Here is a 13,440-nt window from a genome sequence, read left to right as displayed (position 1 = left end):
TTTATACTAGTGCTACCTACCGAGCTATAACTACCAACGTGTATTTGCATACCTAGATAGCTAAATTAGATGGGACAGGACTGGAAAAAAGCAGGACTGTCCCTGAAAAAGTTGGGTCTGTTGGCAGGTATGTGGATGGAAAAATGTTATAGTATGAAGTGTGAGTTATAGCGTTAATGCTAGTGAGTGTAGAAGTGAAGGCCAGGACAAATAACAAGAGGAAAGGTCCTTGTGATTTGTGCATTGTACGTGTATGTGTTATGTGTGTTATGTGTGTTGTCACTGTGTGTTATATGTGTTGTGTGTTATGTGTTATGTCACTGTGTTATTTGTGTTATTGTGTGTGTTATGTTTGGTTGGTTGGTTGTGTATCAGAAGGAAAATAATGAAATGGAAATGGAAAAGGAAATGGAAAAGGCGAATGAGTGGGCAATTGGCGACCCACTCACCTGTTTCACCCCAGAGCAAAGCAGAGCTTGGCAGCAGACTTCCAGAGCTCAGACACTAGGCCCTAGCATAAGCTGGCCACTCCGGCGGAGGTAGCAGGCGTTGCCACACCGCAGACAGAGGCAGCCAGGGGGGAGAAACTGCCCTTACCATTAGGGACATTTTGGGCATGACTCTAGCCAGGAAGCGAACTGGCACAGAAGAGATGCTGGCACCACCACCACAACCACCACCAGCAGCAGCATTGAAAAATGGGAAAGGCGAATGAGTGGTCAATTGGCGACCCACTCACCTGTTTCACCCCAGGGCAAAGCACCCAAACACTGTCAGTCTTAGACGTTTGGCAGCAGACTTCCAGAGCTCAGACACTAGGCCCTAGCGTAAGCTGGCCACTCCGGCAGAGGTAGCAGGCGTTGCCACACCGCAGACAGAGGCAGCCAGGGAGGAGAAACTGCCCTTACCATTAGGGACATTTTGGGCATGACTCTAGCCAGGAAGCGAACTGGCACAGAAGAGATGCTGGCACCACCACCACAACCACCACCACCACCACCAGCAGCAGCATTGAAAAATGGGAAAGGCGAATGAGTGGTCAATTGGCGACCCACTCACCTGTTTCACCCCAGGGCAAAGCACCCAAACACTGTCAGTCTTAGACGTTTGGCAGCAGACTTCCAGAGCTCAGACACTAGGCCCTAGCGTAAGCTGGCCACTCCGGCGGAGGTAGCAGGCGTTGCCACACCGCAGACAGAGGCAGCCAGGGGGGAGAAACTGCCCTTACCATTAGGGACATTTGAGGCATGACACTAGCCAGGAAGCGAACTGGCATTGAAGAGACGCTGGCACCAGCAGCAGCAGCAGCAGAATTGGGAAAGGCGAATGAGTGGGCAATTGGCGACCCACTCACCTGTTTCACCCCAGGGCAAAGCACCCAAACACTGTTAGTCTTAGACGTTTGGCAGCAGACTTCCAGAGCTCAGACACAAGGCCCTAGCGTAAGCTGGCTACACTGGCGGAGGTAGCAGGCGTTGCCACACCGCAGCAAGTGCAACCAGGGGGGAGAAACTGCCCTTACCATTAGGGACATTTAAGGCATGACACTAGCCAGGAAGCGAACTGGCAGAGAAGAGACGCTGGCACCACCACCACCAGCAGCAGCAGCAGCATTGGAAAAGGCGAATGAGTGGGCAATTGGCGACCCGCTCACCTGTTTCACCCCAGGGCAAAGCATTCAAAGACTGTCAGTCCTTGGCGTTTAGGAGCAGACTTCCAGAACTCAGACACTAGGCCCTAGCGTAAATTGGCTACACCGGCGGAGGTAGCAGGCATTGCCACACCGCAGCAAGTGCAACCAGGGGGAGAAACTACCCTCTCCATTAGGGACATTTGAGGCATGATTTCAGCCAGGAAGCGAACTGGCAAAAGATACTGGCACCACCACCAGCAGCAGCGTTGGAAACGGAAAAAGGTGAATGAGTGGGCAATTGACGACCCGCTCACCTGTTTCACCCCAGGGCAAAGCATCCGAAGACTGTCAGTCCTTGGCGTTTGGGAGCGGACTTCCAGAACTCAGACACTAGGCCCTAGCGTAAATTGGCTACACCGGCGGAGGTAGCAGGCATTGCCACACCGCAGCAAGTGCAACCAGGGGGAGAAACTACCCTCTCCATTAGGGACGTTTGAGGCATGATTTCAGCCAGGAAGCGAACTGGCAAAAGATACTGGCACCACCACCAGCAGCAGCGTTGGAAACGGAAAAAGGTGAATGAGTGGGCAATTGACGACCCGCTCACCTGTTTCACCCCAGGGCAAAGCATCCGAAGACTGTCAGTCCTTGGCGTTTGGGAGCGGACTTCCAGAACTCAGACACTAGGCCCTAGCGTAAATTGGCTACACCGGCGGAGGTAGCAGGCATTGCCACACCGCAGCAAGTGCAACCAGGGGGAGAAACTACCCTCTCCATTAGGGACGTTTGAGGCATGATTTCAGCCAGGAAGCGAACTGGCAAAAGATACTGGCACCACCACCAGCAGCAGCGTTGGAAACGGAAAAAGGTGAATGAGTGGGCAATTGACGACCCGCTCACCTGTTTCACCCCAGGGCAAAGCATCCGAACACTGTCAGTCCTTGGCGTTTGGGAGCGGACTTCCAGAACTCAGACACTAGGCCCTAGCGTAAATTGGCTACACCGGTGGAGGTAGCAGGCATTGCCACACCGCAGCAAGTGCAACCAGGGGGAGAAACTACCCTCTCCATTAGGGACATTTGAGGCATGATTTCAGCCAGGAAGCGAACTGGCAAAAGATGCTGGCACCACCACCAGCAGCAGCGTTGGAAAAGGAAAAAGGTGAATGAGTGGGCAATTGACGACCCGCTCACCTGTTTCACCCCAGGGCAAAGCATGAAAGTCTGTCAGTCCATGGCGTTTGGGAGCGGACTTCCAGAACTCAGACACTAGGCCCTAGCGTAAATTTGCTACACCGGCGGAGGTAGCAGACGTTGCCACACCACAAACACGTGCAACCAGGGGGAGAAACTACCTTAAACATTACAGAGAAAAAAAATTAACTTTCCAAGCTAAGAGCTGGGTAACCCAACTTGGGCAGATTGAATTTAAGAAAGGCAATCTGCTCCATCAGATGAGGTGCCATGCGTGAGCGCTGTGGACTCAGTATGTTTCCAGTCATAGAAAACACGCGCTCACTTTGAACAGTGGTTGGCGGACATGATAGTAGCTGCTGCGCAACCCATGAGAGTGCAGGCCACACACTCTTCTTTTCATCCCAGTAGCTAAGAGGATCAACATTAGGCGCAGAAGGAACTTCACAGAGGTAAAGTTTGACCATTTCAGCAGCACTACTCTTTCTGCTGCTAGCTCTGTCAGATGGTCCAACTATACTCCCAAGTGCCTCTTCCCAAAACGCAGCTGCTCCACTCAGCTGTGTTGTGCTGCTTGTGGCACTGCTGCTGATGCTGCTGCTAGGAGTAGCAGACCACATCATCTCTTCCTCCTCCTGCACCTCTCCCTCCTCGGACAGCATTCCCATTTTACGCTGCCAGTCACGCACCTTGTTGACCAATTGCTCCCGGTAGCTACTGAGAACATTAAATTTCAAAGCTAGCTTTCCCTTAATTCTTGGATCGCAAAGGCACGCTAGCATCATTTCGGGACTCTCTTCCATTCGTTTGCGAAGGTGTACTTTTAGCAGATCCTTCAGCTTCCTGACTATGGCTGCTACGTCAGGATGTAGAGTGCCATCTTGAACAGCCTCACGGTTTCCAAGGAACACATCCATCTTGCTGCCTAGATGGGAGAACACTGGGATTACCTGGGCCAGACTGGCAGTGTTTGAGCTTAAATTTTCTGTGGCATCCCTGAATGGTTTAAGGACTGCCACTAGCTGGGCGATCACTGTCCAATCCTCCCTATTCAATGGAGAGGTAATCCCAATATTGTGCTCTGAGGCAAGATTATGGATTGCCCTCTGCTGCTCCAAAATCCTCTCCAGCATGTCTAACGTGGAGTTCCACCGTGTACTGACATCCTGGCGTAGGCAGTGTACGGGAAGACCTAACACTATAGTGAAAGTGCCCAGCGATCTTTCTGCAGCGGGACAGAACTACTGCTGCCACATTAGTTCCTTCTGACATTGCTGCCTTCACTACAAGATGGATGATGTGGGCTGCACAGCGCACACCAACAATATGACCATCTTGCAGCGCTTTCACCATATTGGCACCTCCGTCAGTTACCACAAAACCAACTTCAACATTGGTGCCCGCCTCTGCTCCCACCCAAAGGCTAAACATTTTCCTCATTGCATGCAGAATATTTTGGGAAGTGTGCTTTTCATCCATCACTTCTGCATGGAGAAGGAAAGATCGGCAGCCTGCTGCAGCAGCTTCCTTAGACACACACCGGGCTGCCACCAGTGTGCTGTCAAAGAAAGAAAGGCATGCTGGCCGCTAGGTGCACTCCACAAATCTGTAGTGAAATGAACAGACTGACCAGCAGCCTTGGAAAGCTCCTCTTTCACTGCTGCAACACAGGACCGATACAATGAGGGGACAATGTTCTTGCTGAAAGTGGAACGTGACGGAACTGTATATTGTGGAGCCACAGCCGCCATCAATTGTTTGAAAGGCTCCCCTTCGATCATAGAGAAGGATGCCCCTCCAACAGCAATGAACTGACCAATCAGTCGCGTTACTTTATTGGCCTGCTGTTTGGGCATTGACCTTTTGGATTGGAATGCCACAAATTGTTCCAGGGTGGGCTGGACATGCAGTGCTCCAACCTGCCTTGGTCTCTGGCTGCCAGCACTAGCTGCTGCTGCTGCTGCTGCTATTGGCTCAGAAGAAGAAGCTGTTGGGGTTTTTCCACGGCCACCAGCTATGCTGCCTGCACTAAGTTTTACTTCTGCATCTTTCCCCAATAGCACAGCGTTGTGTTGAGTGCTGAGGTGATGCTTCATGCTAGCACTGGTAAAATGGCCAGACACTTTCCCTCTGCTTATTAGCTTCCCACAATGTTTGCACTTTCCATAGCGCCCTTCTTCAACATTTTCAAAGTGCTCCCAAATTGGGGCGCGCATAGCCTTGGAGTGTGCCTTGGGTGCTGCTCCTACTGCTCGGGGTGGATGAACAGAGGCAGAACTAGTGGTGGTGGGACTGGTGGTAACAGTACTGGCCATAGTGGGACTGCTAAATGCTTTAGATTTGCTAGGTTTTGCTGCTGCTGCTGCTGGTGGTGGTGGTGATGGTGATGATCGTAGCGGAGAAGGTGGAGGCTCAAGGGAAAATTGTGCACTAGTCATTTGGACACTGCTCCCTGAGGAATCTGATTCCTGACCACTCATCTCCTCTACTTCCTCTGGCTCATAGTCTAGCTCTTCATTAGCCAGATCGAATGGAATTCCTGCTAGGCTGGAGCTAAGACTGATATCGTCGTGAGACTCGTGACTAGTAGTAGTGCGAGCAGGAAGAATAGACTCTGCACTTGGCCTCTCAGTCTCAGGCTCCTCTGCTACCTCGCTAGGTGGAGTTCCACTATGTGTAGCCCTCTCTCTAACTGTCTTTACAAAAATTTTGTAAGGACTTGGTGGCTTGCTAGAGGTACTAGGAGGACATGGCGTGGCGGTACCAGTGGGAACAGTAGGCGCAGCACTAGTGTTGGTAGAGGCGGTGGGGGTGGTGGTGGTGGTGGTGGTGGTGGTGGTGGTTTTCCCTACAAAGGAATGAGATCGCTTTTGTTTGGGACCACTCTGAGTCTTGCTGCTAATTTGGCTCTGCTTAGTACCTTGCATGCTGTTTGTGGATGGGGAAGATGCTGCTTGGGGCAAAAGGCACTTCTTTTTAGTCACTGGGCTGGTACTACTTGTGCTACCCTTTAACTTTGAACGTGCTTCTGGTTCTTTAGGCTTTCCATAAAAAACCATAGAGCTTGTGGGCTTAGCCGCACTACTACTGCCTGCTTTTGGTGCCTTTCCTTTACTTGATCATCCTTCAAGCAATGCTTCCCCAAATGATAAGCGAGAGCTTGGCCTACTTGGCCGACTAGACTGACGCAAAGGCTGCATCTTAGAACTGGTGGTGGTGCTGGTGGTGCTGGTGGTGGTAGATGGAGCTTGTCCCTCCTTAGTCCCAAAAGGAGAATCCATTTCAAATTTTGTGTTGTGTGTGTAGTGTAGTGTTTAAAAAAAAAAAGGGGGGGGGGATAAAAAAAATTAAAGACTTTGAATTTACACGGGCCTAAGAGCCTATCCTACTACTATGCTAAACCTAAAGCTATATTAGTATTCTAGTCTAACTCTAGGCAGACGCTCTCAAGCCCACTAAGCTAAAGTGAGGTTAAGTTATATATAATATTATATTATTAATAGATTAGAATTACTTATATTAGGGATTATAGATAAACTATAGTTTATGAATTAGAAAGAATTACTTATATATATTTTAGATTATGAATTAGAATTTATATTATATTATATAATATATTATAGATTAAGAAGATTAAAGATTAGAATTATTTTAGTACTACAGCTATTAGCTTAAAGCTTTGCTTAGTACAGTTGTTCTCGTCACACAGTCAATTATTCTTGAAAAGAAATTAGAAATAAAATAAAATGTCACAGCAAAACAGTTAGCTTCACTGCTTGCTGAAACACACAGCACTTATGCGGCTGTACTCACTAGCCCAACAAGTTCACTTCACTGATGGACTGAGATGAGCAAAACACTAAGGGTACTTTTAATAAAATTGAAATAAAATGTAAAATAAATGAGAAAATCTTTGCAAAACAGTTAACGTCACTGCTTGCTGATAAAAAAAAGAACACAGCACTTATGCGGCTGCACTCACTAGCCCAACAAGTTCACTTCACTGATGGACTGAGGTGAGCAAAACAAATGAAATAAAATGAAAGATTATTAATTAAGAAAAATTGACTTGGTCTCTTGCTTGTCACGCGCGCTGCCGCGGCTCCCTCTCCGGCTGCTACCGCCGGTTCGCCGGGCGTCGGCAACCCCACCTCCGTCCCGCACGCGGGTTGCCGACGGCTTACACGCGCTGCCGCTGCACTCACCTTGGCCGCTGGGTCCCCCGACGTCGGTGGTTCCGCCTCCGGTGCTACCGCGGTGACTCGAGGGGCTTGTGGTCCTTCTTCGTCGGGCGCGCGCACCCGCTCACGCTCCAGGCACGTCGCCACGCGCACACGCCGGGAAACCGGCGGTAGTGCGCCATCTGGTGGTGGTTCCAGATATCGCACCTGATATCAAGTTTAGGGCGCGACACGCTCTACGGCGCGGCTGATGACGTGAGTGTTACCTTCCTATTTAAACCCCATTCGTACGCCTTGTCTTTGCCCGTTCTAAACGTTCTCTAGCGTTGGGTGTGCTATAGTTCTTCTTCTAGTTTGATCTCTGCCTTGTGTACCGACCTCTTGCCTGTTTAAACGACCACGATTCTTCTCTGCCTGCCTACGAACCCGGACCTGTTTACCGTTTTGCACCTGATCTACCTGCCCTGACCTCGGATTGTTTTTGACCTTGCTGCCTGCTGTTGCCCTCGACCTCGGACTGTGTTCTGGACTTTCTTTAGCTGTGCTTACCTGCATTGTTGGATCCCTCGTCTACCTGACCGTAACAGTAGAACGGGCCAACACATGGATCCCGCGGATATGGCACGGCTGCAAGCCCGACAGGATCTCCAAGACCAGCGTCTTGCCGCACAGTCTACACAGCTCCAAACGCTGGAACAAAAGGTCGACGCCATGACCGATCTTCTGCGTTCTCTGACCGCCCTCCCGTCGGTTCATAGGGAGGCCTCCCACGAGGGCATGGGGGCTGTTGCTAGGTTCCCGCTACCCGAGAAGTATTCCGGGGACCCGAAGGAATGTCGCGGTTTCCTCAACCAGTGTATGCTCCACTTCCGAAACCATCCCCAGGCGTTCCAAACATCATCCAAGAGGGTGTCATTTATCATATCCCTACTTAAGGGTGATGCATTGCTATGGGCCTCGCCTCTGGTGGAGCAAGAATCCTATCTGCTTGAGGACTGTCCCGCTTTTATGGAAGCCATACGAACTGTTTTTGATGCTCCGGGTCGTAAGGAGACCGCTGAGTCCTCTCTGCTTGACCTCCAGCAAGGCCGTAAAACCTTAGCCCAATACACTGTGGAGTTTCGTACCCTAGCCCATGAGACCAACTGGGAAGAAGGCGCCCTCAAGGCCGCCTACAGAAAAGGGCTCAACGAAAAGATCAAAGACGCCCTAGTGTACCACGACACACCTATGGATCTCGAAGAGTACATCGCCCTCTGTCTCAGGGTGGACAAACGAATCCAGGAAAGGACAGCAGAACACAACAGAGGAAAAAGACCGGGGTCCTACACTCCAGGCTCCACAAGATCTTCTTCGTCTCCTCTTCCGTCCGTTTCCGCTTCGGATGAGCCCATGGAAATAGGAACCGTCCGCAAACTCTCCGAGGCCGAGAAAAGATACAGAAGGATACAAGGACTCTGTCTCTATTGTGGTCAAGCCGATCACCTGTTGCCTACCTGTCCTCTCAGACCGGTAAAAGAGAACGCTTAGGGATCACAGGAGGAAGCTCCCTAAGCGCATGCCGTTTCCCTATTCCTCCCAAAACACGCATGACAGTACCCATAACGCTCTGTTGGGAGAACCACTCCGTGGCCACAAGGGCCTTCCTTGACTCCGGAGCAGCTGGCGTCTTTATGGACCAGCTATGGGCACTGACACATCGCATACCACTCCGCACCAAGGAAGCACCCTCTCTGGTGGCTTCTGTCGACGGCTCTCTTTTGGGAACAGGGATCGTCACTCAGGAGACCGAATTGACCCTGCAAGTAGGGGCCACACACCAGGAACGACTCACGTTTGAGTTAATCAAATCACCTCACGCCCCTCTTATCCTGGGATATCCGTGGCTCCGTCACCACAACCCGGTCATAGATTGGCAAAGAGGCGAGATCCTATCATGGAGCCACCAGTGTCACAACCACTGCATCATACCCTGTCGACGCCTTAATCTCATACTCGAGATCGCTCCTACTGACCCCAGGTCTCTCGTTCCAAGACACTACTGGGACTATTTGGATGTGTTCTCCAAAAAAGACGCGGAGAGACTACCTCCACATCGGGCCTACGATTGCGCCATCAACCTGTTGCCAGGCTCCGACCCACCACGGGGCCGCACCTATCCGCTGTCTGAACCAGAGAACAAGGCTTTAGAGCAGTACATCAAAGAAAGCCTGGAAAAAGGCTTCATTCGTCCGTCCTCATCCCCTGCTGGTGCCGGGTTTTTCTTCGTGGCCAAAAAGGAAGGCTCATTGCGACCATGCATCGACTACCGGGGATTAAATCGCATCACTATAAAAAATCGTTACCCGCTTCCCCTCATCACAGAGATCTATGACCTCCTAAAAGGAGCAAAGATCTTCACCAAGTTGGATCTCAGGGGTGCGTACAATTTAATCCGTGTCAAGGCTGGTGACGAATGGAAGACGGCGTTCAACACCAGATTCGGGCATTACGAATACACCGTTATGCCCTTCGGGTTATGTAACGCCCCTGCTATATTTCAGACCTTCGTCAATGACGTTTTCAGAGATATGCTCCTGTCCCACGTCATCGTGTACTTAGACGATATCCTCGTGTACTCTCCTACGCTTGAAACCCATCGACATCATCTGAGGTCCGTGTTACAGAGACTACGAGAGAACGGTCTGTACGCCAAGGCCGAGAAATGCGCCTTTGAGAAAACCAGTCTGCCCTTCCTTGGGTATATAGTCTCTTCCGACGGTCTCCATATGGATCCGGCTAAACTCGAGGCCATCACAGCATGGCCTCTCCCTCGTACTCTCAAAGCCATCCAACGGTTTCTTGGCTTTGCTAATTACTACCGGCGCTTCATCCGGAATTACTCCGCCATAGCGGCTCCCATCACCGCCATGACAAAAAAGGGGGTTGACCCAACCCTCTGGACTCAAGAAGCCAGGAAAGCGTTTGAGAACCTGAAACAAGCCTTCATCTCGGCTCCTGTCCTTCTACGTCCGGACCCAACAAAACAGTATCTACTGGAAGTCGATGCCTCTGAAACCGGTGCCGGGGCTATATTGTCACAACGCAAAGAACAAACCACGAAATACCATCCCTGTGCCTTCTTCTCCAAGCGTTTTTCCGCAGCCGAACAAAACTATGACGTCGGCAACCGTGAGCTTCTGGCCATCAAAATGGCATTTGAGGAGTGGCGTCACTTACTAGAAGGTACCGAACAACCTGTGGTCGTTGTGACAGACCACAAGAACCTTGCGTACATTGAAAGCGCTAAACGGTTATGTCCTCGCCAGGCCCGGTGGTCGCTCTTTTTCACACGTTTTAACTACTACATCACCTACAGGCCAGGAACCAAGAACATCAAAGCTGACGCTCTATCCCGTCAATTCGATTATCAACACGATCGGCGCTGCGACGACCCCATCATACCCTCCACGCGGCTCATCGCCAGCTTGTCTACCCACACGATGGGCCGAATCCGTATGTCCCAAAGGACCATCCCGGCCAATGAACGTCCTCCTCCAGGTCGTCTCCATGTGCCTCCCAAATATCGCACGGACGTCCTTCGCTGGGGTCACGATTCCCTGCTGGCGGGCCACTCTGGCTTCCGGAAAACGATGTTCCTCATCCGTCGTTCCTTCTGGTGGCCGTCCCTGGCCAGGGATATCCGGTCTTATCTCGCTGCCTGTCATACATGTGCACGACAGAAGTCCCCCCGGACGCGTCCACAGGGCCTCCTACATCCACTTCCCGTTCCTACGGCTCCCTGGACACACGTCTCTCTGGACTTTGTTGTGGAACTACCTAGGTCCCAAGGAAACACCACCATCCTGGTGGTTGTTGACCGCTTCTCCAAGCAGGCTCACTTTATCCCTTTGCCGCGCCTGCCTACCTCTATGCAACTGGCCGACATCTTCATCAAAGACATTGTCCGCATACACGGTCTTCCTCTACACATGGTATCCGATCGAGGCACGCAGTTCGTATCCAGCTATTGGAAACACCTGTGCCGTAAGCTCGGCATACAACACCACTTGTCGTCTGCCTACCACCCAGAGACCAATGGGCAAACGGAAAGAACGAACCAAACCCTCAAGCAATACCTGAGGATGTACAGCAATGTACGACAAGACAACTGGGCATCTCTTCTCCCGCTCGCTGAGATGACGTACAACGGGTCCCTGCACGAATCCATCGGCAGTACCCCGTTCTTTGCGGCATTGGGTTACCACCCGGTGATCCTGCCTCCTCCATCTTCTCATTCCTCCTCTGCTGTGCCGGCGGTCGACCGTCGAGTGACTGACATGCGGAAACATTGGAGTTCCCTTCGCAATGTTCTCTCCAATGCACAGCATCGCTGTAAGCGAGCGGCTGACTCCAAACGATCATCTCCCCCGGATTACAAAGTGGGTGACAGGGTGTGGTTGTCGACTCGCAACATCCGCTTGCGCCAACCATCCAGGTCCTTGGGTCCCCGTTACATCGGGCCCTTTCGCATCAGTAAACGTCTTAACGATGTGTCCGTGTCCCTTGACCTCCCCCCTACCATGCGGATTCCTCGGTCCTTTCACGTCTCCCTGCTCAAGCCTTACGTCTCCAACCGTCACTCCGTTCCTTTCCAGCCTCCTGCTCCGCTTGTCGTCCGGGGCCATGACGAGTACGTCGTCGAGCGGATCCTCGATTCCCGTCGCGTGCGGAATGGTATCCAGTACCTTGTTGCCTGGAAGGGGTACGGTCCTGAGGAGCGGACGTGGGTGCCTGCTCGCTTTGTTCACGCTCCCCGCTGCGTCGCTCGCTTTCATGCTCTTTGCCCCCTTCGTCCCGCTCCGTCGCGCTCGGTGCGCTCTCCTGGAGGGGGGGGGTACTGTCACGCGCGCTGCCGCGGCTCCCTCTCCGGCTGCTACCGCCGGTTCGCCGGGCGTCGGCAACCCCACCTCCGTCCCGCACGCGGGTTGCCGACGGCTTACACGCGCTGCCGCTGCACTCACCTTGGCCGCTGGGTCCCCCGACGTCGGTGGTTCCGCCTCCGGTGCTACCGCGGTGACTCGAGGGGCTTGTGGTCCTTCTTCGTCGGGCGCGCGCACCCGCTCACGCTCCAGGCACGTCGCCACGCGCACACGCCGGGAAACCGGCGGTAGTGCGCCATCTGGTGGTGGTTCCAGATATCGCACCTGATATCAAGTTTAGGGCGCGACACGCTCTACGGCGCGGCTGATGACGTGAGTGTTACCTTCCTATTTAAACCCCATTCGTACGCCTTGTCTTTGCCCGTTCTAAACGTTCTCTAGCGTTGGGTGTGCTATAGTTCTTCTTCTAGTTTGATCTCTGCCTTGTGTACCGACCTCTTGCCTGTTTAAACGACCACGATTCTTCTCTGCCTGCCTACGAACCCGGACCTGTTTACCGTTTTGCACCTGATCTACCTGCCCTGACCTCGGATTGTTTTTGACCTTGCTGCCTGCTGTTGCCCTCGACCTCGGACTGTGTTCTGGACTTTCTTTAGCTGTGCTTACCTGCATTGTTGGATCCCTCGTCTACCTGACCGTAACATTGCTGTTGCTAAAACAAAGCACAAACTATAGAGCTGCAGCACCAGTACTAATAAGATTAGCTGAACTATACGCTAGTAGTAATTAATTAATATTATTACTTTTATTTATAGCTAATTTAATTAACTATTAAGATAAGAAAGAATTATAGAATTATTGATATTACTGATTTTAGATTAGACACTAGTAGATGTCTTGAATGTCTACAGTACACTCTACACTAGTATACTATTACTAACTATAACTGACAAATATATATATAATTTTATAATGAATTCAATTATTAATTATATTAATTAATATTACTGATTTTAAATTAGACACTAGTAGATGAATGTCTACAGTACACTCTACACTAGTATACTATAGTATATATATATATATGACTGACAAATATATATATATATAATATTATATTGAACTATTAAATTATAGACTCTATTAAATTATTATTTATAAATTCTATTTAATTTATTTAAGCAGGACAGGCAGTAGGCAAGGGCACCCCAGTGCCACTGAGACACTGGGTACACTGTCAACTCAACAGCACTTACACTACAGTTGATGACAAATTAAATAAAAAAAAAAATTAAATTAATCAAATTATTATTATTAATTATATTAAGTAGCACTGAAGTGAGGATGAAGTACACTGTGAGAAATGGCAGGCTAAGGCTTACCAGTCTCACACAGAACAGAACAATCTCTTTGTAACGCTCGGATGCAGCACAGCAGTGTTGCCAAAGCAGTCATAGCGAAAAATGAATGGATCTCTCAGGCAAGCTCTGGTCTTATAAAGGCGCCTTTAGAATTCAAAAAACAGCAGCACAGGCATTGGACGAGACCCTTAGCGTGACGTCACAAGAGTG

The sequence above is a fragment of the Sceloporus occidentalis genome, unplaced genomic scaffold (assembly GCF_023333645.1).
Source record: "Sceloporus occidentalis isolate IW3139 unplaced genomic scaffold, rSceOcc1.0.p SCAF_25, whole genome shotgun sequence".
NCBI classification, from domain to species: domain Eukaryota; kingdom Metazoa; phylum Chordata; class Lepidosauria; order Squamata; family Phrynosomatidae; genus Sceloporus; species Sceloporus occidentalis.
Note: the sequence above shows the minus strand (reverse complement) of the source record.